This window comes from Loxodonta africana, chromosome 13 (genome assembly GCF_030014295.1).
Source record: "Loxodonta africana isolate mLoxAfr1 chromosome 13, mLoxAfr1.hap2, whole genome shotgun sequence".
NCBI classification, from domain to species: Eukaryota; Metazoa; Chordata; class Mammalia; order Proboscidea; family Elephantidae; genus Loxodonta; species Loxodonta africana.
This window is the reverse complement of record NC_087354.1, coordinates 2,431,903-2,452,525: the sequence shown is the minus strand read 5'-3', so window position 1 is coordinate 2,452,525 and position 20,623 is coordinate 2,431,903. Positions and strand designations below refer to the sequence as shown.

The following is a 20,623-nucleotide window of genomic DNA, read 5'->3' as shown; positions in this document are numbered from 1 at the left end:
AATCCCCGGGAAAAATCACCTGAGTCTTCAAGTTCCTCACCACCGATATCGTCCATCCAGCCCGCAATCACGCAGGATGAGAAGGTTCCCACATCCTCTTCCGGTTTCCCGGGGAGTAGCTTGACCCTCATGAAAGCAGGAAAACAGGCTTCGACCTTGCAATCCTTTTAAGAAGGGCAAAGAAGTAAGTCAGACATCAGACGAGAGACATTCATTGCCTAACAGCTACGCTTTTTCCACATATAGCCCCAAGTATGGACAAAATCGAGACACACACTTCTCGCCCATTAGTGAGACTGCTGACCCTTGACAGAAAGGCAGACGCGTGCCAGATCAAGACAAGGCATAGAGGACTCCGAATGGAGAAAAATACTCAGGAAGTCCCAGCCAAGAACAGGCTATTCATTTGATCAGCCCCGGCTAATGTCTACGAGGAAGCCAAATCTGTGTCCACAGGCACTGTTCCGTGCACGAGCACTTCCAGGAAATGACATCCAAGGGTTCCCAAAACTGGGGATCTTCAAATGAGCTGTGGGACACTCGGAAGAGGGCTTTCACCAAGAATTTGGCCCCAAATTCAACTAGGCATTTCCAGAGTTTGATTTCACCCTTGTGCCATGGAGAGACACAGTCCAGGCCACCTCATTCCCAAAGAATGGGAACACAGGGAACACATCTCCTCCTGTTTATCAACCATCAGAGGATTCCTTGGCACAAAGAGAGCAGGAGTCTTATGGAACCTCTACAGGATTCCAACCAACTCTGTAGGAGCAGTGATCTTTGCACATGTGCAAGGCAGCACTTACGCCTGCTTTCACTGTCCAGAGCTCCAGGGAAACATGACTTCCTGTGGCATGAACCTGAAAGTGCTCCTGACCCTCGTGTGCCCTTCACACCTGGCATCGACCCTGACTTTAGATTTTCTATGCACTTATCTGTGCAGCTACCTTCACTTGAAAGCTGGAGCCAGCTATCGGACTACTGAGTCGCTCATCCAGTTTCAAGATTCATGGGAAATGCGCCCTGCAAATCCTACGAGTCCAACCGCAACTGACACACGCGTTCAAATACAGCAAGTTGACCAGTCTCCTGTAGAGCTCTGAGCCATTCACATCTCATAAATGTCTCAGGAAAACACATTTTTCTAGTTGGCCGATTCTCCCCTTTCAGTAGGCCGTATCGGACTTGGACGCAGGCTATCGAAGATGACTCCAGCACACAGGTTTCAGGATTCTCTGATTCCTAAGTATCCACCCACGCACATCACCGCCACTTAGTCAACCAGGCAAGGTCAAGCAAACACCAGGGGACATGCCTCAGCTTTGTCAGCAAACCCTACTGCCTTTTGAGGTGTATCCTCACTTGCCTAAGTGTCAGATGGGGCCAGGGCAAATCACGGGAAATCCCTCACCTTTTGTCCTCGCAACGGTGAACTCCTCGGAGGCAGGTTGTGCTAAAGGACACAAAAAGAGGAAAGGAGCCAAGGAATCAGCCTGACCAAAATCGGCCACCCAGGTCTTTTGGATTACTTGGTGCAGGTGAAAGAAATCAAAATGGGAGTCCGCTCTAAAGAAGATCTGGAAGGCTGGGCCAAAGGACTTTCCCACAGGGCCTCAGCATAACCTCTCTGAGCATGATTTTTAGGTCATCATCTCTCTTCCAGACAGATTATGTCATCATTGACCCCAGCCATATCACTCCCCAGGAAAAATCCCCTGAGACCTGAAGATGCTTACCACAAATGTCTTCCTTCCACCCAGGAAGGACAGTGGATGAGAGCGTTCACACATCATCTTCCAGTTTCCCGGGCAGTTGGCTTGACCCCCGTGAAAGCAGGACAAGACACATCGACCTCACTAACCCTTTGAAAAGGGGAAGTGGGTAAGACAGAGATCCCAGAAGAGAAACTCATTTCCCTAAGGCTATGCTTTCAGCCAGACATTCGCGAACACATGGACAAAATCAAGACAGCCATTTGCAACCCGCTGGGGAGTCTGCTGACCCATGACAGAAGGAGAGAATCATGCAATATTCAGAAGAAGGCATAGAGGTCTCTGGATGTAGCACAAATTTTCAGGAGGACCCAGGCAAAAGGAGCCTTTGCAATTGATTAAGCCTGACTGATGTGTTGAAGGCTGCCAAATATGTGTCCACGGGCACTGTCCCATGTGTGCAGACTCCCGGGAAATGGCACGCAAGAGTCCCCAGCACCGGGGGATCTTCAAATCAGCTGGAGGACATTTAGAAAAGAATAGCTTTCCAAGAATTCTGCCAACACTTGTTAAAATTGCCACAGTCCTTCAACGCTTTCATTTCACCACTGAGCCATGGAGAGACACAATCGAATCTACCTCAGGCCCCAATAATCCCCAGAGAGGGATCACATCTCCTCCCGTATATCAAGCATCAGAGGATCCCGTGGGGCACACGGAAAAGGAGTTCTATGGAATCTCTACAAGATTCCAAAGATCTGTCAAGAAAATGATCTTTCCACATGTGGAAGGCAGCAGTTATGCCTGCATTTCCTGATTAGACTCTCAGCGGATCATGACCTCCTGTGGCATGAACCTGAAATGAGTCATGACGCTCGCGACCCACTTACCGAATGGGATTGAACCTGCCATTAGCTTTTTGACTCAGATATTGGTGCTGCTGCCTTTTCTTGAATGCTACAGCGAGGTATCAGGCTACTCAATTCTTCATCCAATACCGAGATGTCTGGGAAAGATGCCCTAGAGATCCTAAGAGTCCAGTCGCAACTGACACAGGCTTTCAACTCTGGCAAGTCTCTCTGGTTTCTCCAGTAGAGCTGCTACACACTCCCAGCCCGTGAAGAGTTGAGAGTTGAAAATATTCTCAAACTTCCGTAGACATACCCGACTGGGAACCGGACTAGCAAAAATTACTCAAGTGGAAATTCTTCTAGGTCCCTGTGCTTCCTAACTATCCACCCGTGCATATCACCGCCACTTGGTCAATCGGTCAGGTCAAGCTCAAAGCAGGGGACACGTCTCAGCTTTTCCACAAAACCCGACTGCCTCTTGGGCTCCCTTTTCACTTGTCTAAGTATCACCAGAGACAAGGGAAAACCGTCGTCATTCACTCACCTTGAGTTCTTTCGGTGGTGAATCTCTTGAAAGCAGGTCTCTCTAAATGACAGAAAAAGAGGAAAAGAGCCAAGGAATCAGCATGGCCAAAATCGGTCAGGGAGGAGTTTTTGATCACTTGGTGGAGGAAAAAGGGATCACAACGGGGGTCCACTCTAAAGCAGATCATTCATGTTAGTGAAAAGGAGTTTCTCTCTGGGCCTCAGCGGGATCCTATTGAGCATGATTTTTATGTCATCATCTCTCTTCGAGACAAGTTGAGGTGTCTTCATTGACCCGAGACATCTCAATCCCCGGGAAAAATCACCTGAGTCTTCAAGTTCCTCACCACCGATATCGTCCATCCAGCCCGCAATCACGCAGGATGAGAAGGTTCCCACATCCTCTTCCGGTTTCCCGGGGAGTAGCTTGACCCTCATGAAAGCAGGAAAACAGGCTTCGACCTTGCAATCCTTTTAAGAAGGGCAAAGAAGTAAGTCAGACATCAGACGAGAGACATTCATTGCCTAACAGCTACGCTTTTTCCACATATAGCCCCAAGTATGGACAAAATCGAGACACACACTTCTCGCCCATTAGTGAGACTGCTGACCCTTGACAGAAAGGCAGACACGTGCCAGATCAAGACAAGGCATAGAGGACTCCGAATGGAGAAAAATACTCAGGAAGTCCCAGCCAAGAACAGGCTATTCATTTGATCAGCCCCGGCTAATGTCTACGAGGAAGCCAAATCTGTGTCCACAGGCACTGTTCCGTGCACGAGCACTTCCAGGAAATGACATCCAAGGGTTCCCAAAACTGGGGATCTTCAAATGAGCTGTGGGACACTCGGAAGAGGGCTTTCACCAAGAATTTGGCCCCAAATTCAACTAGGCATTTCCAGAGTTTGATTTCACCCTTGTGCCATGGAGAGACACAGTCCAGGCCACCTCATTCCCAAAGAATGGGAACACAGGGAACACATCTCCTCCTGTTTATCAACCATCAGAGGATTCCTTGGCACAAAGAGAGCAGGAGTCTTATGGAACCTCTACAGGATTCCAACCAACTCTGTAGGAGCAGTGATCTTTGCACATGTGCAAGGCAGCACTTACGCCTGCTTTCACTGTCCAGAGCTCCAGGGAAACATGACTTCCTGTGGCATGAACCTGAAAGTGCTCCTGACCCTCGTGTGCCCTTCACACCTGGCATCGACCCTGACTTTAGATTTTCTATGCACTTATCTGTGCAGCTACCTTCACTTGAAAGCTGGAGCCAGCTATCGGACTACTGAGTCGCTCATCCAGTTTCAAGATTCATGGGAAATGCGCCCTGCAAATCCTACGAGTCCAACCGCAACTGACACACGCGTTCAAATACAGCAAGTTGACCAGTCTCCTGTAGAGCTCTGAGCCATTCACATCTCATAAATGTCTCAGGAAAACACATTTTTCTAGTTGGCCGATTCTCCCCTTTCAGTAGGCCGTATCGGACTTGGACGCAGGCTATCGAAGATGACTCCAGCACACAGGTTTCAGGATTCTCTGATTCCTAAGTATCCACCCACGCACATCACCGCCACTTAGTCAACCAGGCAAGGTCAAGCAAACACCAGGGGACATGCCTCAGCTTTGTCAGCAAACCCTACTGCCTTTTGAGGTGTATCCTCACTTGCCTAAGTGTCAGATGGGGCCAGGGCAAATCACGGGAAATCCCTCACCTTTTGTCCTCGCAACGGTGAACTCCTCGGAGGCAGGTTGTGCTAAAGGACACAAAAAGAGGAAAGGAGCCAAGGAATCAGCCTGACCAAAATCGGCCACCCAGGTCTTTTGGATTACTTGGTGCAGGTGAAAGAAATCAAAATGGGAGTCCGCTCTAAAGAAGATCTGGAAGGCTGGGCCAAAGGACTTTCCCACAGGGCCTCAGCATAACCTCTCTGAGCATGATTTTTAGGTCATCATCTCTCTTCCAGACAGATTATGTCATCATTGACCCCAGCCATATCACTCCCCAGGAAAAATCCCCTGAGACCTGAAGATGCTTACCACAAATGTCTTCCTTCCACCCAGGAAGGACAGTGGATGAGAGCGTTCACACATCATCTTCCAGTTTCCCGGGCAGTTGGCTTGACCCCCGTGAAAGCAGGACAAGACACATCGACCTCACTAACCCTTTGAAAAGGGGAAGTGGGTAAGACAGAGATCCCAGAAGAGAAACTCATTTCCCTAAGGCTATGCTTTCAGCCAGACATTCGCGAACACATGGACAAAATCAAGACAGCCATTTGCAACCCGCTGGGGAGTCTGCTGACCCATGACAGAAGGAGAGAATCATGCAATATTCAGAAGAAGGCATAGAGGTCTCTGGATGTAGCACAAATTTTCAGGAGGACCCAGGCAAAAGGAGCCTTTGCAATTGATTAAGCCTGACTGATGTGTTGAAGGCTGCCAAATATGTGTCCACGGGCACTGTCCAATGTGTGCAGACTCCCGGGAAATGGCACGCAAGAGTCCCCAGCACCGGGGGATCTTCAAATCAGCTGGAGGACATTTAGAAAAGAATAGCTTTCCAAGAATTCTGCCAACACTTGTTAAAATTGCCACAGTCCTTCAACGCTTTCATTTCACCACTGAGCCATGGAGAGACACAATCGAATCTACCTCAGGCCCCAATAATCCCCAGAGAGGGATCACATCTCCTCCCGGATATCAAGCATCAGAGGATCCCGTGGGGCACACGGAAAAGGAGTTCTATGGAATCTCTACAAGATTCCAAAGATCTGTCAAGAAAATGATCTTTCCACATGTGGAAGGCAGCAGTTATGCCTGCATTTCCTGATTAGACTCTCAGCGGATCATGACCTCCTGTGGCATGAACCTGAAATGAGTCATGACGCTCGCGACCCACTTACCGAATGGGATTGAACCTGCCATTAGCTTTTTGACTCAGATATTGGTGCTGCTGCCTTTTCTTGAATGCTACAGCGAGGTATCAGGCTACTCAATTCTTCATCCAATACCGAGATGTCTGGGAAAGATGCCCTAGAGATCCTAAGAGTCCAGTCGCAACTGACACAGGCTTTCAACTCTGGCAAGTCTCTCTGGTTTCTCCAGTAGAGCTGCTACACACTCCCAGCCCGTGAAGAGTTGAGAGTTGAAAATATTCTCAAACTTCCGTAGACATACCCGACTGGGAACCGGACTAGCAAAAATTACTCAAGTGGAAATTCTTCTAGGTCCCTGTGCTTCCTAACTATCCACCCGTGCATATCACCGCCACTTGGTCAATCGGTCAGGTCAAGCTCAAAGCAGGGGACACGTCTCAGCTTTTCCACAAAACCCGACTGCCTCTTGGGCTCCCTTTTCACTTGTCTAAGTATCACCAGAGACAAGGGAAAACCGTCGTCATTCACTCACCTTGAGTTCTTTCGGTGGTGAATCTCTTGAAAGCAGGTCTCTCTAAATGACAGAAAAAGAGGAAAAGAGCCAAGGAATCAGCATGGCCAAAATCGGTCAGGGAGGAGTTTTTGATCACTTGGTGGAGGAAAAAGGGATCACAACGGGGGTCCACTCTAAAGCAGATCATTCATGTTAGTGAAAAGGAGTTTCTCTCTGGGCCTCAGCGGGATCCTATTGAGCATGATTTTTATGTCATCATCTCTCTTCGAGACAAGTTGAGGTGTCTTCATTGACCCGAGACATCTCAATCCCCGGGAAAAATCACCTGAGTCTTCAAGTTCCTCACCACCGATATCGTCCATCCAGCCCGCAATCACGCAGGATGAGAAGGTTCCCACATCCTCTTCCGGTTTCCCGGGGAGTAGCTTGACCCTCATGAAAGCAGGAAAACAGGCTTCGACCTTGCAATCCTTTTAAGAAGGGCAAAGAAGTAAGTCAGACATCAGACGAGAGACATTCATTGCCTAACAGCTACGCTTTTTCCACATATAGCCCCAAGTATGGACAAAATCGAGACACACACTTCTCGCCCATTAGTGAGACTGCTGACCCTTGACAGAAAGGCAGACACGTGCCAGATCAAGACAAGGCATAGAGGACTCCGAATGGAGAAAAATACTCAGGAAGTCCCAGCCAAGAACAGGCTATTCATTTGATCAGCCCCGGCTAATGTCTACGAGGAAGCCAAATCTGTGTCCACAGGCACTGTTCCGTGCATGAGCACTTCCAGGAAATGACATCCAAGGGTTCCCAAAACTGGGGATCTTCAAATGAGCTGTGGGACACTCGGAAGAGGGCTTTCACCAAGAATTTGGCCCCAAATTCAACTAGGCATTTCCAGAGTTTGATTTCACCCTTGTGCCATGGAGAGACACAGTCCAGGCCACCTCATTCCCAAAGAATGGGAACACAGGGAACACATCTCCTCCTGTTTATCAACCATCAGAGGATTCCTTGGCACAAAGAGAGCAGGAGTCTTATGGAACCTCTACAGGATTCCAACCAACTCTGTAGGAGCAGTGATCTTTGCACATGTGCAAGGCAGCACTTACGCCTGCTTTCACTGTCCAGAGCTCCAGGGAAACATGACTTCCTGTGGCATGAACCTGAAAGTGCTCCTGACCCTCGTGTGCCCTTCACACCTGGCATCGACCCTGACTTTAGATTTTCTATGCACTTATCTGTGCAGCTACCTTCACTTGAAAGCTGGAGCCAGCTATCGGACTACTGAGTCGCTCATCCAGTTTCAAGATTCATGGGAAATGCGCCCTGCAAATCCTACGAGTCCAACCGCAACTGACACACGCGTTCAAATACAGCAAGTTGACCAGTCTCCTGTAGAGCTCTGAGCCATTCACATCTCATAAATGTCTCAGGAAAACACATTTTTCTAGTTGGCCGATTCTCCCCTTTCAGTAGGCCGTATCGGACTTGGACGCAGGCTATCGAAGATGACTCCAGCACACAGGTTTCAGGATTCTCTGATTCCTAAGTATCCACCCACGCACATCACCGCCACTTAGTCAACCAGGCAAGGTCAAGCAAACACCAGGGGACATGCCTCAGCTTTGTCAGCAAACCCTACTGCCTTTTGAGGTGTATCCTCACTTGCCTAAGTGTCAGATGGGGCCAGGGCAAATCACGGGAAATCCCTCACCTTTTGTCCTCGCAACGGTGAACTCCTCGGAGGCAGGTTGTGCTAAAGGACACAAAAAGAGGAAAGGAGCCAAGGAATCAGCCTGACCAAAATCGGCCACCCAGGTCTTTTGGATTACTTGGTGCAGGTGAAAGAAATCAAAATGGGAGTCCGCTCTAAAGAAGATCTGGAAGGCTGGGCCAAAGGACTTTCCCACAGGGCCTCAGCATAACCTCTCTGAGCATGATTTTTAGGTCATCATCTCTCTTCCAGACAGATTATGTCATCATTGACCCCAGCCATATCACTCCCCAGGAAAAATCCCCTGAGACCTGAAGATGCTTACCACAAATGTCTTCCTTCCACCCAGGAAGGACAGTGGATGAGAGCGTTCCCACATCATCTTCCAGTTTCCCGGGCAGTTGGCTTGACCCCCGTGAAAGCAGGACAAGACACATCGACCTCACTAACCCTTTGAAAAGGGGAAGTGGGTAAGACAGAGATCCCAGAGGAGAAACTCATTTCCCTAAGGCTATGCTTTCAGCCAGACATTCGCGAACACATGGACAAAATCAAGACAGCCATTTGCAACCCGCTGGGGAGTCTGCTGACCCATGACAGAAGGAGAGAATCATGCAATATTCAGAAGAAGGCATAGAGGTCTCTGGATGTAGCACAAATTTTCAGGAGGACCCAGGCAAAAGGAGCCTTTGCAATTGATTAAGCCTGACTGATGTGTTGAAGGCTGCCAAATATGTGTCCACGGGCACTGTCCAATGTGTGCAGACTCCCGGGAAATGGCACGCAAGAGTCCCCAGCACCGGGGGATCTTCAAATCAGCTGGAGGACATTTAGAAAAGAATAGCTTTCCAAGAATTCTGCCAACACTTGTTAAAATTGCCACAGTCCTTCAACGCTTTCATTTCACCACTGAGCCATGGAGAGACACAATCGAATCTACCTCAGGCCCCAATAATCCCCAGAGAGGGATCACATCTCCTCCCGTATATCAAGCATCAGAGGATCCCGTGGGGCACACGGAAAAGGAGTTCTATGGAATCTCTACAAGATTCCAAAGATCTGTCAAGAAAATGATCTTTCCACATGTGGAAGGCAGCAGTTATGCCTGCATTTCCTGATTAGACTCTCAGCGGATCATGACCTCCTGTGGCATGAACCTGAAATGAGTCATGACGCTCGCGACCCACTTACCGAATGGGATTGAACCTGCCATTAGCTTTTTGACTCAGATATTGGTGCTGCTGCCTTTTCTTGAATGCTACAGCGAGGTATCAGGCTACTCAATTCTTCATCCAATACCGAGATGTCTGGGAAAGATGCCCTAGAGATCCTAAGAGTCCAGTCGCAACTGACACAGGCTTTCAACTCTGGCAAGTCTCTCTGGTTTCTCCAGTAGAGCTGCTACACACTCCCATCCCGTGAAGAGTTGAGAGTTGAAAATATTCTCAAACTTCCGTAGACATACCCGACTGGGAACCGGACTATCAAAAATTACTCAAGTGGAAATTCTTCTAGGTTCCTGTGCTTCCTAACTATCCACCCGTGCATATCACCACCACTTGGTCAATCGGTCAGGTCAAGCTCAAAGCAGGGGACACGTCTCAGCTTTTCCACAAAACCCGACTGCCTCTTGGGCTCCCTTTTCACTTGTCTAAGTATCACCAGAGACAAGGGAAAACCGTCGTCATTCACTCACCTTGAGTTCTTTCGGTGGTGAATCTCTTGAAAGCAGGTCTCTCTAAATGACAGAAAAAGAGGAAAAGAGCCAAGGAATCAGCATGGCCAAAATCGGTCAGGGAGGAGTTTTTGATCACTTGGTGGAGGAAAAAGGGATCACAACGGGGGTCCACTCTAAAGCAGATCATTCATGTTAGTGAAAAGGAGTTTCTCTCTGGGCCTCAGCGGGATCCTATTGAGCATGATTTTTATGTCATCATCTCTCTTCGAGACAAGTTGAGGTGTCTTCATTGACCCGAGACATCTCAATCCCCGGGAAAAATCACCTGAGTCTTCAAGTTCCTCACCACCGATATCGTCCATCCAGCCCGCAATCACGCAGGATGAGAAGGTTCCCACATCCTCTTCCGGTTTCCCGGGGAGTAGCTTGACCCTCATGAAAGCAGGAAAACAGGCTTCGACCTTGCAATCCTTTTAAGAAGGGCAAAGAAGTAAGTCAGACATCAGACGAGAGACATTCATTGCCTAACAGCTACGCTTTTTCCACATATAGCCCCAAGTATGGACAAAATCGAGACACACACTTCTCGCCCATTCGTGAGACTGCTGACCCTTGACAGAAAGGCAGACGCGTGCCAGATCAAGACAAGGCATAGAGGACTCCGAATGGAGAAAAATACTCAGGAAGTCCCAGCCAAGAACAGGCTATTCATTTGATCAGCCCCGGCTAATGTCTACGAGGAAGCCAAATCTGTGTCCACAGGCACTGTTCCGTGCACGAGCACTTCCAGGAAATGACATCCAAGGGTTCCCAAAACTGGGGATCTTCAAATGAGCTGTGGGACACTCGGAAGAGGGCTTTCACCAAGAATTTGGCCCCAAATTCAACTAGGCATTTCCAGAGTTTGATTTCACCCTTGTGCCATGGAGAGACACAGTCCAGGCCACCTCATTCCCAAAGAATGGGAACACAGGGAACACATCTCCTCCTGTTTATCAACCATCAGAGGATTCCTTGGCACAAAGAGAGCAGGAGTCTTATGGAACCTCTACAGGATTCCAACCAACTCTGTAGGAGCAGTGATCTTTGCACATGTGCAAGGCAGCACTTACGCCTGCTTTCACTGTCCAGAGCTCCAGGGAAACATGACTTCCTGTGGCATGAACCTGAAAGTGCTCCTGACCCTCGTGTGCCCTTCACACCTGGCATCGACCCTGACTTTAGATTTTCTATGCACTTATCTGTGCAGCTACCTTCACTTGAAAGCTGGAGCCAGCTATCGGACTACTGAGTCGCTCATCCAGTTTCAAGATTCATGGGAAATGCGCCCTGCAAATCCTACGAGTCCAACCGCAACTGACACACGCGTTCAAATACAGCAAGTTGACCAGTCTCCTGTAGAGCTCTGAGCCATTCACATCTCATAAATGTCTCAGGAAAACACATTTTTCTAGTTGGCCGATTCTCCCCTTTCAGTAGGCCGTATCGGACTTGGACGCAGGCTATCGAAGATGACTCCAGCACACAGGTTTCAGGATTCTCTGATTCCTAAGTATCCACCCACGCACATCACCGCCACTTAGTCAACCAGGCAAGGTCAAGCAAACACCAGGGGACATGCCTCAGCTTTGTCAGCAAACCCTACTGCCTTTTGAGGTGTATCCTCACTTGCCTAAGTGTCAGATGGGGCCAGGGCAAATCACGGGAAATCCCTCACCTTTTGTCCTCGCAACGGTGAACTCCTCGGAGGCAGGTTGTGCTAAAGGACACAAAAAGAGGAAAGGAGCCAAGGAATCAGCCTGACCAAAATCGGCCACCCAGGTCTTTTGGATTACTTGGTGCAGGTGAAAGAAATCAAAATGGGAGTCCGCTCTAAAGAAGATCTGGAAGGCTGGGCCAAAGGACTTTCCCACAGGGCCTCAGCATAACCTCTCTGAGCATGATTTTTAGGTCATCATCTCTCTTCCAGACAGATTAAGTCATCATTGACCCCAGCCATATCACTCCCCAGGAAAAATCCCCTGAGACCTGAAGATGCTTACCACAAATGTCTTCCTTCCACCCAGGAAGGACAGTGGATGAGAGCGTTCACACATCATCTTCCAGTTTCCCGGGCAGTTGGCTTGACCCCCGTGAAAGCAGGACAAGACACATCGACCTCACTAACCCTTTGAAAAGGGGAAGTGGGTAAGACAGAGATCCCAGAAGAGAAACTCATTTCCCTAAGGCTATGCTTTCAGCCAGACATTCGCGAACACATGGACAAAATCAAGACAGCCATTTGCAACCCGCTGGGGAGTCTGCTGACCCATGACAGAAGGAGAGAATCATGCAATATTCAGAAGAAGGCATAGAGGTCTCTGGATGTAGCACAAATTTTCAGGAGGACCCAGGCAAAAGGAGCCTTTGCAATTGATTAAGCCTGACTGATGTGTTGAAGGCTGCCAAATATGTGTCCACGGGCACTGTCCCATGTGTGCAGACTCCCGGGAAATGGCACGCAAGAGTCCCCAGCACCGGGGGATCTTCAAATCAGCTGGAGGACATTTAGAAAAGAATAGCTTTCCAAGAATTCTGCCAACACTTGTTAAAATTGCCACAGTCCTTCAACGCTTTCATTTCACCACTGAGCCATGGAGAGACACAATCGAATCTACCTCAGGCCCCAATAATCCCCAGAGAGGGATCACATCTCCTCCCGTATATCAAGCATCAGAGGATCCCGTGGGGCACACGGAAAAGGAGTTCTATGGAATCTCTACAAGATTCCAAAGATCTGTCAAGAAAATGATCTTTCCACATGTGGAAGGCAGCAGTTATGCCTGCATTTCCTGATTAGACTCTCAGCGGATCATGACCTCCTGTGGCATGAACCTGAAATGAGTCATGACGCTCGCGACCCACTTACCGAATGGGATTGAACCTGCCATTAGCTTTTTGACTCAGATATTGGTGCTGCTGCCTTTTCTTGAATGCTACAGCGAGGTATCAGGCTACTCAATTCTTCATCCAATACCGAGATGTCTGGGAAAGATGCCCTAGAGATCCTAAGAGTCCAGTCGCAACTGACACAGGCTTTCAACTCTGGCAAGTCTCTCTGGTTTCTCCAGTAGAGCTGCTACACACTCCCAGCCCGTGAAGAGTTGAGAGTTGAAAATATTCTCAAACTTCCGTAGACATACCCGACTGGGAACCGGACTAGCAAAAATTACTCAAGTGGAAATTCTTCTAGGTCCCTGTGCTTCCTAACTATCCACCCGTGCATATCACCGCCACTTGGTCAATCGGTCAGGTCAAGCTCAAAGCAGGGGACACGTCTCAGCTTTTCCACAAAACCCGACTGCCTCTTGGGCTCCCTTTTCACTTGTCTAAGTATCACCAGAGACAAGGGAAAACCGTCGTCATTCACTCACCTTGAGTTCTTTCGGTGGTGAATCTCTTGAAAGCAGGTCTCTCTAAATGACAGAAAAAGAGGAAAAGAGCCAAGGAATCAGCATGGCCAAAATCGGTCAGGGAGGAGTTTTTGATCACTTGGTGGAGGAAAAAGGGATCACAACGGGGGTCCACTCTAAAGCAGATCATTCATGTTAGTGAAAAGGAGTTTCTCTCTGGGCCTCAGCGGGATCCTATTGAGCATGATTTTTATGTCATCATCTCTCTTCGAGACAAGTTGAGGTGTCTTCATTGACCCGAGACATCTCAATCCCCGGGAAAAATCACCTGAGTCTTCAAGTTCCTCACCACCGATATCGTCCATCCAGCCCGCAATCACGCAGGATGAGAAGGTTCCCACATCCTCTTCCGGTTTCCCGGGGAGTAGCTTGACCCTCATGAAAGCAGGAAAACAGGCTTCGACCTTGCAATCCTTTTAAGAAGGGCAAAGAAGTAAGTCAGACATCAGACGAGAGACATTCATTGCCTAACAGCTACGCTTTTTCCACATATAGCCCCAAGTATGGACAAAATCGAGACACACACTTCTCGCCCATTAGTGAGACTGCTGACCCTTGACAGAAAGGCAGACACGTGCCAGATCAAGACAAGGCATAGAGGACTCCGAATGGAGAAAAATACTCAGGAAGTCCCAGCCAAGAACAGGCTATTCATTTGATCAGCCCCGGCTAATGTCTACGAGGAAGCCAAATCTGTGTCCACAGGCACTGTTCCGTGCACGAGCACTTCCAGGAAATGACATCCAAGGGTTCCCAAAACTGGGGATCTTCAAATGAGCTGTGGGACACTCGGAAGAGGGCTTTCACCAAGAATTTGGCCCCAAATTCAACTAGGCATTTCCAGAGTTTGATTTCACCCTTGTGCCATGGAGAGACACAGTCCAGGCCACCTCATTCCCAAAGAATGGGAACACAGGGAACACATCTCCTCCTGTTTATCAACCATCAGAGGATTCCTTGGCACAAAGAGAGCAGGAGTCTTATGGAACCTCTACAGGATTCCAACCAACTCTGTAGGAGCAGTGATCTTTGCACATGTGCAAGGCAGCACTTACGCCTGCTTTCACTGTCCAGAGCTCCAGGGAAACATGACTTCCTGTGGCATGAACCTGAAAGTGCTCCTGACCCTCGTGTGCCCTTCACACCTGGCATCGACCCTGACTTTAGATTTTCTATGCACTTATCTGTGCAGCTACCTTCACTTGAAAGCTGGAGCCAGCTATCGGACTACTGAGTCGCTCATCCAGTTTCAAGATTCATGGGAAATGCGCCCTGCAAATCCTACGAGTCCAACCGCAACTGACACACGCGTTCAAATACAGCAAGTTGACCAGTCTCCTGTAGAGCTCTGAGCCATTCACATCTCATAAATGTCTCAGGAAAACACATTTTTCTAGTTGGCCGATTCTCCCCTTTCAGTAGGCCGTATCGGACTTGGACGCAGGCTATCGAAGATGACTCCAGCACACAGGTTTCAGGATTCTCTGATTCCTAAGTATCCACCCACGCACATCACCGCCACTTAGTCAACCAGGCAAGGTCAAGCAAACACCAGGGGACATGCCTCAGCTTTGTCAGCAAACCCTACTGCCTTTTGAGGTGTATCCTCACTTGCCTAAGTGTCAGATGGGGCCAGGGCAAATCACGGGAAATCCCTCACCTTTTGTCCTCGCAACGGTGAACTCCTCGGAGGCAGGTTGTGCTAAAGGACACAAAAAGAGGAAAGGAGCCAAGGAATCAGCCTGACCAAAATCGGCCACCCAGGTCTTTTGGATTACTTGGTGCAGGTGAAAGAAATCAAAATGGGAGTCCGCTCTAAAGAAGATCTGGAAGGCTGGGCCAAAGGACTTTCCCACAGGGCCTCAGCATAACCTCTCTGAGCATGATTTTTAGGTCATCATCTCTCTTCCAGACAGATTATGTCATCATTGACCCCAGCCATATCACTCCCCAGGAAAAATCCCCTGAGACCTGAAGATGCTTACCACAAATGTCTTCCTTCCACCCAGGAAGGACAGTGGATGAGAGCGTTCACACATCATCTTCCAGTTTCCCGGGCAGTTGGCTTGACCCCCGTGAAAGCAGGACAAGACACATCGACCTCACTAACCCTTTGAAAAGGGGAAGTGGGTAAGACAGAGATCCCAGAAGAGAAACTCATTTCCCTAAGGCTATGCTTTCAGCCAGACATTCGCGAACACATGGACAAAATCAAGACAGCCATTTGCAACCCGCTGGGGAGTCTGCTGACCCATGACAGAAGGAGAGAATCATGCAATATTCAGAAGAAGGCATAGAGGTCTCTGGATGTAGCACAAATTTTCAGGAGGACCCAGGCAAAAGGAGCCTTTGCAATTGATTAAGCCTGACTGATGTGTTGAAGGCTGCCAAATATGTGTCCACGGGCACTGTCCAATGTGTGCAGACTCCCGGGAAATGGCACGCAAGAGTCCCCAGCACCGGGGGATCTTCAAATCAGCTGGAGGACATTTAGAAAAGAATAGCTTTCCAAGAATTCTGCCAACACTTGTTAAAATTGCCACAGTCCTTCAACGCTTTCATTTCACCACTGAGCCATGGAGAGACACAATCGAATCTACCTCAGGCCCCAATAATCCCCAGAGAGGGATCACATCTCCTCCCGGATATCAAGCATCAGAGGATCCCGTGGGGCACACGGAAAAGGAGTTCTATGGAATCTCTACAAGATTCCAAAGATCTGTCAAGAAAATGATCTTTCCACATGTGGAAGGCAGCAGTTATGCCTGCATTTCCTGATTAGACTCTCAGCGGATCATGACCTCCTGTGGCATGAACCTGAAATGAGTCATGACGCTCGCGACCCACTTACCGAATGGGATTGAACCTGCCATTAGCTTTTTGACTCAGATATTGGTGCTGCTGCCTTTTCTTGAATGCTACAGCGAGGTATCAGGCTACTCAATTCTTCATCCAATACCGAGATGTCTGGGAAAGATGCCCTAGAGATCCTAAGAGTCCAGTCGCAACTGACACAGGCTTTCAACTCTGGCAAGTCTCTCTGGTTTCTCCAGTAGAGCTGCTACACACTCCCAGCCCGTGAAGAGTTGAGAGTTGAAAATATTCTCAAACTTCCGTAGACATACCCGACTGGGAACCGGACTAGCAAAAATTACTCAAGTGGAAATTCTTCTAGGTCCCTGTGCTTCCTAACTATCCACCCGTGCATATCACCGCCACTTGGTCAATCGGTCAGGTCAAGCTCAAAGCAGGGGACACGTCTCAGCTTTTCCACAAAACCCGACTGCCTCTTGGGCTCCCTTTTCACTTGTCTAAGTATCACCAGAGACAAGGGAAAACCGTCGTCATTCACTCACCTTGAGTTCTTTCGGTGGTGAATCTCTTGAAAGCAGGTCTCTCTAAATGACAGAAAAAGAGGAAAAGAGCCAAGGAATCAGCATGGCCAAAATCGGTCAGGGAGGAGTTTTTGATCACTTGGTGGAGGAAAAAGGGATCACAACGGGGGTCCACTCTAAAGCAGATCATTCATGTTAGTGAAAAGGAGTTTCTCTCTGGGCCTCAGCGGGATCCTATTGAGCATGATTTTTATGTCATCATCTCTCTTCGAGACAAGTTGAGGTGTCTTCATTGACCCGAGACATCTCAATCCCCGGGAAAAATCACCTGAGTCTTCAAGTTCCTCACCACCGATATCGTCCATCCAGCCCGCAATCACGCAGGATGAGAAGGTTCCCACATCCTCTTCCGGTTTCCCGGGGAGTAGCTTGACCCTCATGAAAGCAGGAAAACAGGCTTCGACCTTGCAATCCTTTTAAGAAGGGCAAAGAAGTAAGTCAGACATCAGACGAGAGACATTCATTGCCTAACAGCTACGCTTTTTCCACATATAGCCCCAAGTATGGACAAAATCGAGACACACACTTCTCGCCCATTAGTGAGACTGCTGACCCTTGACAGAAAGGCAGACACGTGCCAGATCAAGACAAGGCATAGAGGACTCCGAATGGAGAAAAATACTCAGGAAGTCCCAGCCAAGAACAGGCTATTCATTTGATCAGCCCCGGCTAATGTCTACGAGGAAGCCAAATCTGTGTCCACAGGCACTGTTCCGTGCATGAGCACTTCCAGGAAATGACATCCAAGGGTTCCCAAAACTGGGGATCTTCAAATGAGCTGTGGGACACTCGGAAGAGGGCTTTCACCAAGAATTTGGCCCCAAATTCAACTAGGCATTTCCAGAGTTTGATTTCACCCTTGTGCCATGGAGAGACACAGTCCAGGCCACCTCATTCCCAAAGAATGGGAACACAGGGAACACATCTCCTCCTGTTTATCAACCATCAGAGGATTCCTTGGCACAAAGAGAGCAGGAGTCTTATGGAACCTCTACAGGATTCCAACCAACTCTGTAGGAGCAGTGATCTTTGCACATGTGCAAGGCAGCACTTACGCCTGCTTTCACTGTCCAGAGCTCCAGGGAAACATGACTTCCTGTGGCATGAACCTGAAAGTGCTCCTGACCCTCGTGTGCCCTTCACACCTGGCATCGACCCTGACTTTAGATTTTCTATGCACTTATCTGTGCAGCTACCTTCACTTGAAAGCTGGAGCCAGCTATCGGACTACTGAGTCGCTCATCCAGTTTCAAGATTCATGGGAAATGCGCCCTGCAAATCCTACGAGTCCAACCGCAACTGACACACGCGTTCAAATACAGCAAGTTGACCAGTCTCCTGTAGAGCTCTGAGCCATTCACATCTCATAAATGTCTCAGGAAAACACATTTTTCTAGTTGGCCGATTCTCCCCTTTCAGTAGGCCGTATCGGACTTGGACGCAGGCTATCGAAGATGACTCCAGCACACAGGTTTCAGGATTCTCTGATTCCTAAGTATCCACCCACGCACATCACCGCCACTTAGTCAACCAGGCAAGGTCAAGCAAACACCAGGGGACATGCCTCAGCTTTGTCAGCAAACCCTACTGCCTTTTGAGGTGTATCCTCACTTGCCTAAGTGTCAGATGGGGCCAGGGCAAATCACGGGAAATCCCTCACCTTTTGTCCTCGCAACGGTGAACTCCTCGGAGGCAGGTTGTGCTAAAGGACACAAAAAGAGGAAAGGAGCCAAGGAATCAGCCTGACCAAAATCGGCCACCCAGGTCTTTTGGATTACTTGGTGCAGGTGAAAGAAATCAAAATGGGAGTCCGCTCTAAAGAAGATCTGGAAGGCTGGGCCAAAGGACTTTCCCACAGGGCCTCAGCATAACCTCTCTGAGCATGATTTTTAGGTCATCATCTCTCTTCCAGACAGATTATGTCATCATTGACCCCAGCCATATCACTCCCCAGGAAAAATCCCCTGAGACCTGAAGATGCTTACCACAAATGTCTTCCTTCCACCCAGGAAGGACAGTGGATGAGAGCGTTCACACATCATCTTCCAGTTTCCCGGGCAGTTGGCTTGACCCCCGTGAAAGCAGGACAAGACACATCGACCTCACTAACCCTTTGAAAAGGGGAAGTGGGTAAGACAGAGATCCCAGAAGAGAAACTCATTTCCCTAAGGCTATGCTTTCAGCCAGACATTCGCGAACACATGGACAAAATCAAGACAGCCATTTGCAACCCGCTGGGGAGTCTGCTGACCCATGACAGAAGGAGAGAATCATGCAATATTCAGAAGAAGGCATAGAGGTCTCTGGATGTAGCACAAATTTTCAGGAGGACCCAGGCAAAAGGAGCCTTTGCAATTGATTAAGCCTGACTGATGTGTTGAAGGCTGCCAAATATGTGTCCACGGGCACTGTCCAATGTGTGCGGACTCCCGGGAAATGGCACGCAAGAGTCCCCAGCACCGGGGGATCTTCAAATCAGCTGGAGGACATTTAGAAAAGAATAGCTTTCCAAGAATTCTGCCAACACTTGTTAAAATTGCCACAGTCCTTCAACGCTTTCATTTCACCACTGAGCCATGGAGAGACACAATCGAATCTACCTCAGGCCCCAATAATCCCCAGAGAGGGATCACATCTCCTCCCGTATATCAAGCATCAGAGGATCCCGTGGGCACACGGAAAAGGAGTTCTATGGAATCTCTACAAGATTCCAAAGATCTGTCAAGAAAATGATCTTTCCACATGTGGAAGGCAGCAGTTATGCCTGCATTTCCTGATTAGACTCTCAGCGGATCATGACCTCCTGTGGCATGAACCTGAAATGAGTCATGACGCTCGCGACCCACTTACCGAATGGGATTGAACCTGCCATTAGCTTTTTGACTCAGATATTGGTGCTGCTGCCTTTTCTTGAATGCTACAGCGAGGTATCAGGCTACTCAATTCTTCATCCAATACCGAGATGTCTGGGAAAGATGCCCTAGAGATCCTAAGAGTCCAGTCGCAACTGACACAGGCTTTCAACTCTGGCAAGTCTCTCTGGTTTCTCCAGTAGAGCTGCTACACACTCCCAGCCCGTGAAGAGTTGAGAGTTGAAAATATTCTCAAACTTCCGTAGACATACCCGACTGGGAACCGGACTAGCAAAAATTACTCAAGTGGAAATTCTTCTAGGTCCCTGTGCTTCCTAACTATCCACCCGTGCATATCACCGCCACTTGGTCAATCGGTCAGGTCAAGCTCAAAGCAGGGGACACGTCTCAGCTTTTCCACAAAACCCGACTGCCTCTTGGGCTCCCTTTTCACTTGTCTAAGTATCACCAGAGACAAGGGAAAACCGTCGTCATTCACTCACCTTGAGTTCTTTCGGTGGTGAATCTCTTGAAAGCAGGTCTCTCTAAATGACAGAAAAAGAGGAAAAGAGCCAAGGAATCAGCATGGCCAAAATCGGTCAGGGAGGAGTTTTTGATCACTTGGTGGAGGAAAAAGGGATCACAACGGGGGTCCACTCTAAAGCAGATCATTCATGTTAGTGAAAAGGAGTTTCTCTCTGGGCCTCAGCGGGATCCTATTGAGCATGATTTTTATGTCATCATCTCTCTTCGAGACAAGTTGAGGTGTCTTCATTGACCCGAGACATCTCAATCCCCGGGAAAAATCACCTGAGTCTTCAAGTTCCTCACCACCGATATCGTCCATCCAGCCCGCAATCACGCAGGATGAGAAGGTTCCCACATCCTCTTCCGGTTTCCCGGGGAGTAGCTTGACCCTCATGAAAGCAGGAAAACAGGCTTCGACCTTGCAATCCTTTTAAGAAGGGCAAAGAAGTAAGTCAGACATCAGACGAGAGACATTCATTGCCTAACAGCTACGCTTTTTCCACATATAGCCCCAAGT

General features: G+C 48.7%; 12 non-coding genes across 12 annotated transcripts; all 12 read right to left on the bottom strand.

Annotated features, from left to right (window-relative positions):
• Positions 1-1,608: 1,608 nt before the first annotated feature.
• LOC135227531 (small nucleolar RNA SNORD115) lies at positions 1,609-1,686 on the bottom strand. Its single transcript, XR_010317694.1, has one exon. It is a non-coding gene; the product is annotated as a small nucleolar RNA SNORD115 (small nucleolar RNA).
• A 1,618-nt stretch (positions 1,687-3,304) lies between these two features.
• Positions 3,305-3,385, bottom strand: LOC135227324 (small nucleolar RNA SNORD115). Its single transcript, XR_010317490.1, has one exon. It is a non-coding gene; the product is annotated as a small nucleolar RNA SNORD115 (small nucleolar RNA).
• A 1,618-nt stretch (positions 3,386-5,003) lies between these two features.
• LOC135227530 (small nucleolar RNA SNORD115) lies at positions 5,004-5,081 on the bottom strand. The gene has a single exon (XR_010317693.1). It is a non-coding gene; the product is annotated as a small nucleolar RNA SNORD115 (small nucleolar RNA).
• A 1,618-nt stretch (positions 5,082-6,699) lies between these two features.
• LOC135227323 (small nucleolar RNA SNORD115) lies at positions 6,700-6,780 on the bottom strand. Its single transcript, XR_010317489.1, has one exon. It is a non-coding gene; the product is annotated as a small nucleolar RNA SNORD115 (small nucleolar RNA).
• A 1,618-nt stretch (positions 6,781-8,398) lies between these two features.
• LOC135227529 (small nucleolar RNA SNORD115) lies at positions 8,399-8,476 on the bottom strand. The gene has a single exon (XR_010317692.1). It is a non-coding gene; the product is annotated as a small nucleolar RNA SNORD115 (small nucleolar RNA).
• A 1,618-nt stretch (positions 8,477-10,094) lies between these two features.
• LOC135227322 (small nucleolar RNA SNORD115) lies at positions 10,095-10,175 on the bottom strand. Its single transcript, XR_010317488.1, has one exon. It is a non-coding gene; the product is annotated as a small nucleolar RNA SNORD115 (small nucleolar RNA).
• Positions 10,176-11,793: 1,618 nt separating this feature from the next.
• Positions 11,794-11,871, bottom strand: LOC135227565 (small nucleolar RNA SNORD115). The gene has a single exon (XR_010317728.1). It is a non-coding gene; the product is annotated as a small nucleolar RNA SNORD115 (small nucleolar RNA).
• Positions 11,872-13,489: 1,618 nt separating this feature from the next.
• LOC135227321 (small nucleolar RNA SNORD115) lies at positions 13,490-13,570 on the bottom strand. Its single transcript, XR_010317487.1, has one exon. It is a non-coding gene; the product is annotated as a small nucleolar RNA SNORD115 (small nucleolar RNA).
• A 1,618-nt stretch (positions 13,571-15,188) lies between these two features.
• Positions 15,189-15,266, bottom strand: LOC135227528 (small nucleolar RNA SNORD115). Its single transcript, XR_010317691.1, has one exon. It is a non-coding gene; the product is annotated as a small nucleolar RNA SNORD115 (small nucleolar RNA).
• A 1,618-nt stretch (positions 15,267-16,884) lies between these two features.
• Positions 16,885-16,965, bottom strand: LOC135227320 (small nucleolar RNA SNORD115). Its single transcript, XR_010317486.1, has one exon. It is a non-coding gene; the product is annotated as a small nucleolar RNA SNORD115 (small nucleolar RNA).
• A 1,618-nt stretch (positions 16,966-18,583) lies between these two features.
• Positions 18,584-18,661, bottom strand: LOC135227527 (small nucleolar RNA SNORD115). Its single transcript, XR_010317690.1, has one exon. It is a non-coding gene; the product is annotated as a small nucleolar RNA SNORD115 (small nucleolar RNA).
• Positions 18,662-20,278: 1,617 nt separating this feature from the next.
• Positions 20,279-20,359, bottom strand: LOC135227319 (small nucleolar RNA SNORD115). Its single transcript, XR_010317485.1, has one exon. It is a non-coding gene; the product is annotated as a small nucleolar RNA SNORD115 (small nucleolar RNA).
• Positions 20,360-20,623: the final 264 nt, after the last annotated feature.